The sequence below is a fragment of the Urocitellus parryii genome, chromosome 3, assembly GCF_045843805.1.
Source record: "Urocitellus parryii isolate mUroPar1 chromosome 3, mUroPar1.hap1, whole genome shotgun sequence".
Classification (NCBI taxonomy): domain Eukaryota; kingdom Metazoa; phylum Chordata; class Mammalia; order Rodentia; family Sciuridae; genus Urocitellus; species Urocitellus parryii.
In genome coordinates, this window is record NC_135533.1 from 138,880,297 (window position 1) to 138,886,296 (window position 6,000).

Sequence of the window (6,000 nt, forward strand, 5' to 3'; positions counted from 1 at the left end):
TCCTAACTTAATCACTTTGGAAAAGCCTCTTTGGCCAGGAAAGGTAACGCATTCAACAGGTTCCAGGAATTAGGAATATGGGGGTCCTGATGCAGCCTAACAGAGTCCACCCCCCAAAACCCCCAAAAGATTCCTGTCTGCCTCACATGCAAAGTAAAGTCAGCTCAACTAACGCATTTTCAAAACCCATTCATTCATTCACTCATGGGAATACAAGGAGGGCCTACTCTGTGCCTAATGCCGACCAAGAGAGTCAAACAGAAGGTCCACATCCTAGTGGGACGAGAGATCTTGCTCCTTGAAGGAAAAAAATAAAAAACTTGAAGAAAAAAAATAACAAAGAATATGCTCGAGAGGGGGAAGGAATGTGGACAGGAGGGAAAAGCAAAGTGACGGCGTTGAAATAAGGTGACCAAGCTAACCAGGGAGGATGATCGCAGTGAGGTAACTCCAGGACACTCTGGGAGCAAGAGGGCAGGGACCGGGGATTAGTGGATCCGGCAAAGATATCTGTAGACATCCCTGTAGATATCGTGAGGCTCTCGCACACCCTGCAGTATTTTCAAAAGATACTGGAGCAGAATTGGCCAGGGCCCTGCTCTGGCGGAGGTTACTGTGTCCTGGGAAGAGACACCGGTGCCATTAAGCTGATGAAGTGGCCTCTCGGTTGGAAAGGCCCCCCCAGCCCCCTGCGGTGCTCACTCCCGACCCTCCACCCCGTGAACCTAGCGGGCTGCTCCCGGGGTGTTCTTTTTTCTAAAACAGGGCTGGCTTCCAAACAGTGTAAGCTCCAGGCCCCGCGAAACCCAGGTGTGCGCATCACCCTCAGCAGTGTGTGCGTTCTGACGGTGTGGGGACACACACTGCAGGACAGACAGGGACTTGGTGAAGGAAGGAGACAGAAGAAGCTGCCCAGTCTGTGACCCGTGGAGCAGGGCTGGAGGGGAAGGCAGGGGCCTGTCGTCGGGAGAAGAGACAAACCAGGGAAGAAAGGCTGTGTCCCCAGCCGTCCCTTGGGAAGCCCAGGGAAACCTGAGTACACCCCTCAAGCTGCATTTGGTTTTGATTCTTTGCTTTAAATTGTGTTTACAAATCACTAAGTTCGAAGGTCACAGGGTTGAGCTGTGTGTCTCCTGCTAGCTCTGCTGTAGGTGACCTCTGTGACATCTCCTGGGTGTGGATGATAAGGGTTACCTAAGTTATTTTTCCAGGACTCCAAGGCCACTTTTGTCAAAACCACTGACTTCACTTGGGTCTCTGCAGGTATCTGATGGGTGACCTTTGACCTCAGGAGGCCACACACTCTTCCCTCGGTTTTCTGAATGTGCCCCCTCCAAGAGCCACGGAGATCACTTATGGCTCAACTCCAGTCTCCTTCACTCATGCCTTCAATCACCCCACTTTTTACCCCATAAACACCCCCAAAACCTATCCTGGGGAGGCAGATTTGAGACTTGGGCTCTCATCTCCATGCCTGGCCACCTTGAAAATAAACTTTGCCTCTTTTTCAAAACTCGTGGCTTCAGTGATGGCCCTATTGTGACATCAGCCACATGGGCCTGGATCAGTAACAATCAAATCCCTTCTATCAAATGGCATAGCTCCATAAAATTCCTGTCCATCCTCCGTACACCTGAAGTCGTCCCAGATCTCCTCGAATACCTGTGCCGTGTAAAGGCTCTGCAGATAGTTGTTATTCTGTATGGAAATTCTGACAAGAAAAGGTCTTGGGGGAGTTTGGAACCTTTCTGATCCCTGTTTGGTTGGTTGGTTGAATCTGCAGATGTGGACCCTGTGGGTCCTGAAGGCCAGCTATATTTAGAGTGAGAAGGTTTCCAGGCAGATGGAAGCTATCGCTAACTCGATTATGGAGACTTCACGGGAGAGGGATATTGAAGCCCAAGAGCCAAAGACAACCAGAAGGACACTTTGAGTCCAACCAAATAAGTTTACTTCCTTGCTGAAGAGAAGGAGAACATGCCCTAGAGGATTCTGGGTGGTGGGGGGGGGCAGGTAGGATGGAGCCCAGAGCGTGTTTTTAAGCAAGGACTAGGCGAATGGGGACCAGGTCCTGGGATACATTCAGGGAGTAAGGACAGTTCGGCAGGAGAATTTTGTAGAGTAAAAATAAAAGAAACCTACTCTCTCCCCACCTCCATGCTGGGGATAAAATCCAGGGCTCCTGAATGCTCAGCAAGTATTCTACCACTGATTTGGGAGCATTGGATACTGGGGATTGAACTGAGGGTGCTACATCCCCAGCCTTTTTTTTTTTTTTTTGGTTATTTTGAGACAGGATCTTGCTAAGTTGCTGAGGCTGGCTTTGAACTTTTGATCCTCCTGTCTCAGCCTTCGGAGTAGATGGGATTACAGGCATGTGCCACCCTTGACTTCCTTTCTTCAATTCTTTGTTACTATATCTTCTGTCCCTTTGATAGACGTAAATTTTGTGTGTGCATTTTTTTTACTGTATTACATAGGCAGAATTGAATTTTTTTTTTTTTTGGTACCAGGTATTGAACTCAGGGGTGCTTAACCCCTGAGCCCCATCCTCAGCCCTTTTTAATATTTTATTTAGAGACAGGGTCTCACTGAGTTGCTTAGCGCCTGGCTAAATGGCTCCTGCCTCAGTCTCCTCCGGAGCTGCTGGGATTACAGGCGTGCACCACAGCGCCCGGCCATCTTGACCATTTTAAAATGTCTAATTCCTGGCATGAAGAACATCACATAGCTTTGCATCTATCGCCGCTATTCCCAGAACCTTTTCATCACCCTGAACAGAAATACTATGCCTGTTTATAAATAATTTCCCCTCCCTTCCTTCTTCCCAGCCCCCAAATGACCTCTGATCTACATTCTTTCTGAGTTTACCTATTCTCCGTGTTCCATAGGTAAGTGGGATCATACCATATTAGTCCTTCTGTGTCTGGCTTTCTTACTCAGCAATAGGTCTTCAAGTTCATTCACGTGGTAGCGTACACCCCCTTTCTATGGCCAGACAGCGTTCCCTTTCATGTCTACACTGCACTTTATCAATCTTTTCCAAGGCTAAACAAACTTCTTGCCGGTTTGACCCACGAATGTTTTTCAGCCAGGGCCTGCACTCCATCTCTTTGAAATGTAATTATCAAGGAAGACATTGTCCCTACCTCCCTGTCACTGTGGGGGTTTAGTTCAAGCTCTTTGTTCCAAACTGTAACCACCTGTGTCTAAAGATTTGAGAAGTTTTATTGTTCCTTGAGGCACCGGCAATTGGCCAGCACAGTGGGTACCGGCATTAGCAGGCAAGTCTAAAATGAACTAAGAATGTATCCTAAATGAGAAGGTCAAGTGCTCTTGCCCGAGGGCAGGTTAGCATGAAACCAGAGAGCTCAGATATACTGCAGGGTTTGGCTGCATATTTAAAAAAAAAAAAAAAAAAAGTAGGATTACTTTCCAAGTTTATGATTTCTTTAACACATTACCTGTGAGATGTGGCCCAGTCTGGCTTAATGATTATTCAATAATAAAGCCTCCTTCTAGGGATGGGGATGTAGCTCAGCAGTAGAGTGCTTGCTTAGCAGGCGTGAGGCCCTGGGTTCCATCCCCAGCCTTGCAAAACACAAAAACCTTTTATCCTGCAGCTGTGCAGGGGGTCTCTTGGGTTGACAAGAGACTGCTTGTTCCCACCAGTATCTTGGTCATTTTTGATCAGGACACAACCAAATTAGTCAATAAGGAAGCAGCCACAGCTCATAAGCTCCCCCTGAGCAGATCATCTCACCAGCCCTGGGGTCTGCCTCCCGGGCTGATAGGAACCTGTTTAGCTGAGTACAGTCAAGATTGGTTTGCAACTTGTCAGGGTCAGGGCCACATCAGGGCCTGGGTTAGAGGCTGGGGAGACAGAAGGAGGTGAATTTGTGCAGCATTTGGTATGGTCTTTGGGAATCTGAGCCTGAAGTCATCTTTCCTGCTCTGAACACGAGTTACCCACTAGCAGACAGTTTCTCTTCCCACACTCAAATGCAGGCACCCATACCCACACTTGAACTTCGTTTTTCAATTTGAGTCTGATTTTAGGGAAGAGCTGGAGCAGGCAATGGGAAGAGTCAGAGGCGCTGAAGTGGAGTACTGTGCATCTGCCCAAGATCCCAGCCCACAGTGGCCTCCCACCAAGTGACATTCCCGTGGGCCCTGGATACACTCACCCACACCCCATACTTCCCCAGGAACACACTTTTTTTTTTTTTTTTTTTTTTAAAGAGAGAGTGAGAGAGGGGAGAGAGAGAGAGAGAGAGAGAGAGAGAGAGAGAATTTTTAATATTTATTTTTTAGTTCTCGGCGGACACAACATCTTTGTTGGTATGTGGTGCTGAGGATCGAACCCGGGCCGCACGCATGCCAGGCGAGCGCGCTACCGCTTGAGCCACATCCCCAGCCCCCCCAGGAACACACTTTTATTGAGCACTTTCTCTGTGCCCAGCAGTACGCTCCACACTTGGGACACAAATCTACTCACTCACTCCTCCCAATGACCCCAGGAGGCAAGCATTTTTATTATTCCCAATTTACAGGTGAGAAAACAGGGCCTCACAAAAGCTAAGTAACTTGCTCGAACCAAAGAACCGGCAAGACATTTGCAGGGACAGACAATTATTGAGAATCTGCTACATGCAAGGTCTGTGCCTAGTAAACTGACATCCAGAGGTGACTTTTATGACCCTGAAGTCACTGCAGATCCAGCGGGAAAGAGACAGGATGAATAAATGGTTATTAATTAAGGAAATAATTACAAGACTGAAAAAATGCAGTGGGGGAGCGGGGAAGGAGCAATATTTGGTGCTGGGTTGTGGAAAAGGAGAAGCTAAGCTTCCCCAGGAGGAAGAGGAGTCTTGATGAGAACAGAGAGGACGAGGAGGCCTTGTATTCTAAGCTGCAAGAATAGTATCCAACAGAAGGACAAAAGTGGGAGGAGAAAGGAGACCAGCTTATCCAGGGACATGAACAGCTAGTGGAGAAGGGAATGGCTTCAGATAGGCCAGCAGAGGTGGTGTTTTTCCCTTTGCAACAATGTCACAGATTTCAGATTTATTTCTAAGGTCATTTTTCTAGTTCAGCTTTCTCAGGGCATCCTGATTTCCTAGTTGAGGGGACTACTTCACCTTGGCCTCTAGATACTGACAACAGGTCTTTCTAATACTAGTTGGAATTTGAGCTCTTGGGGCACAAGGACTCTGTTTTTTCTCACCTCTGTATCTCTAGGGTACCCAGCACAGGGCCTTGTACTGAACTGGAGTTAAAAAAAAAAAAAACAACAAAAACCAGAGTAGATGCAGGTATTGAAAACACGCACCCACACCTGGGTGGTCAATACTGCTTTAAACGTTCAAGTCCAGGTTTTTGATCCCTGTGACTGAATCAGTAGCTACCATCCATAGGAGCCCTGTTTCCCTTATCTAGAATATATGGGTCTATATATGGTAGAATGGGCATGCAGGACACAAATCTGGAGGCTATGATTACTGCCCTTCACTATCATAGAGTGCTCTGGGGAAGAGTCCTCGGAAAGCAAGCAAAATGCGTGGCTCAGTACCCAAACGAGATCACTGTTTGCTCTCATTACATCATATGGGTGAGAGCAGAGTCCAGCGGCTCTGGATAGAATCTAGGACAAGGGGCCCCATGCAAGTCTTGTCACTTCCTGAACCTGTTCCCCGGCTGTAATTTGGGAAGAAGGCTAGTTCCTAAGGTTTGGGGGGGGGAAGAGCCAATGAACTACTGCACAGGAAGCTCTCGTCACACATGAAAATATGCATAACTTTTACTGTTCAATTTAAAAACATAATTCATTCTACAATATCAATGCCACTGTCGTCTTGACTGGAAGTAATGCCAACTTTCAACCCCTGAGCCATTTTTTCCCCTTTTGGAGTCCCAGGCTAAGGGAGGGGGTGTGGCTCCAGAATGGGCGGAGCTACCTGACCCCGCCCCCTAGACCGAGTGGGCGGGGCGAAGCGAGCG